Genomic DNA, 2,194 nt, shown 5'->3' with positions numbered 1-2,194 from the left:
CAGACTGGAGTGCAGTGGCCACTCCCGGCCACCGCAGCCTCGACCTGCTGGGCTCCGGCCATCCTTCCACCTCAGCCTTCCAAGTAGCCGGAACTACAGGTGTGCGCTACCATGCCTGGCTAATTTTTTGATTTATTGTAGAGATGAGAGGTCTCGCCAAGTTGCCCAGGCGGATCTCGAACCCACAGGCTCAGGCAATTCACTCACCTTAGCCTTCCAAGGCACAGGATTACAGGCTGAGCCACCGTGCCCAGCTTCTGCCATTCATTTGCTTTAAGGTTTCAGGGCAAACTGAACTGTAGGCAAATTACTTAGCCTTCCTTGCTCACAGAATGGAGTGGTAATGCCATTTTTTTTTTTTTGAGTTGGAGTCTCACTCTTTTGCCCAGGCTGGAGTGCAGTGACGTGCTCACGGCTACCACAGCCTCGATCTGTTGGGCTTTGGCAACCCTTCTAAGTACCTGGAACTACAGACACATGCTACCATGCCTGGCTAATTTTTTTTTTTAAAGAAGGATTTATTGAGAGGACAGAAAATCTCCCACAGTGGGAGGGGACCCGAAGGGGTTGCCCTAATTTTTTATTTTTTGAGTCGGAGTCTCACTCTGTCACCCAGGCTGGAGAGCAGTGGCATACTTACGGCCACCACAGCCTTGACCTCCTGAGCTCAGACAGTCCTTCTGCCTCAGCCTTCCAAGTAGCTAGAACCACAGACATGTACCATCCCGCCCAGTAATTTTTCTTGATTTATTGTAGAGATGAGGTCTCGCCAAGTTGCCCAGGCTGGTCTTGAATCCGCGGGCTCAGACAGTCCTCTCACCTTCGCCTCCCAAAGTGCTGGGATTACAGGTGTGAGCCACTGTGCCTGACCTGGCTAATTTTTTTTTTTTTTTGGAGTTGGAGTCTTACTCTGTTACCCAGACTGGAGTGCAGTGGCCGCTCCCGGCCACCGCAGCCTCGACCTGCTGGGCTCCCACGATCCTTCCACCTCAACCTTCCGAGTAGCTGGAATTACAGGCATGCGCTACCACGCCCGGCTGATTTTTTGATTTATTGTAGAGATGAGGTCTCGCTGCCCAGGCAGGTCTCGAACCCGTGGGCTCAGGCAATCCACTCACCTCAGCCTCCCAAAGGCACGGAATTACAGCCTGAGCCACTGATCCCGGCTTAATTTTTTTATTTATTGTAGATATGAGGTTTTGCCAAGTTGCCCAGGCTGATCACAAGCCCCTGATCTCAGGCAATCGTCTCGCCTCTGCCTCCCAGAATGCTGAGATTACAGGCATGAGCCAGTGCGTCTGGCTTCTTTTTTTTCAGTTGGAGTCGCAGTCTATCTTCCAGGCTGGAGTACAGTGGCACGCTCATGGCCACCACAGCCTTGACCCGCTGGGTTCAGGCGACCCTTGTGCCTCAGCCTTTCAAGTAGCTGGAACTCCATGCATGTGCCACCACACCCAGCTAATTTTTATATTTATTGTAGAGGTGAGGTCTCACCATGTTGCTCTGGGCTATGGCAATCCTTGTGCCTCAGCCTTCCAAGTAGCTAGAACTATAGGCATGTGCCACCACATCCAGCTAATTTTTTGATTTATTGTAAAGGCAAAGTCTCACCATGTTGCCCAGGCTGGTCTCAACCCCTGGGCTCAGGCAGTCCTCTCGCTTCTGCCTCCCAAAGTATTGGGATTATAGGCTTGAGCCACTGAGCCTGGCTGTGTCTGGCTTCTGTGAGGAATTTATGCAATGTTAAGAGATCAGTTATATATGTAAGTCTTGTGTTTCAATAAGAGATCTGGACTGAAAATATATGGATGATAATTGATGCCATTGGAGTGGATTAGAGCATGCAGGAAGAAAGCATAGAGTGATAGAGGCCTAAAAGAGTCCTGAAGACACTAAAATGTAATGATTTCATATAAGAAGAAGAACTTAGAAAAGAATCTGAAGAATGACTAAGGAGTTGGAGAAATCCAGGAGGGTTTGTGTTAAGAATGCTAAGGAGCCAGGCTCGGTGGCTCAGCCTGTAATCCCGTGCCTTTGGGAGGCTGAGGTGAGTGGATTGCCTGAGCCCGCAGGTTCGAAACCGGCCTGGGCAGCGAGACCTCATCTCTACAATAAATCAAAAAATCGGCCAGTCGTGGTAACGCATGCCTATAATTCCGGCTACTTGGAAGGCTGAGGCGGAAGGATTGCTGGA

General features: G+C 50.2%; 1 protein-coding gene across 2 annotated transcripts in view; it reads left to right on the top strand.

Moving 5' to 3' along the window:
• Nucleotides 1-2,194, top strand: part of VPS72 (vacuolar protein sorting 72 homolog) — a 15,494-nt gene that overhangs the window by 7,716 nt on the left and 5,584 nt on the right. The window lies entirely within an intron of this gene.

Source organism: Carlito syrichta, unplaced genomic scaffold, assembly GCF_000164805.1.
Source record: "Carlito syrichta isolate Samal-C Ts95f unplaced genomic scaffold, Tarsius_syrichta-2.0.1 Scaffold314725, whole genome shotgun sequence".
Taxonomy (NCBI): domain Eukaryota; kingdom Metazoa; phylum Chordata; class Mammalia; order Primates; family Tarsiidae; genus Carlito; species Carlito syrichta.
The sequence above is the reverse complement of the archived record's forward strand: the minus strand, read 5'-3'. Positions and strand labels throughout refer to the sequence as shown.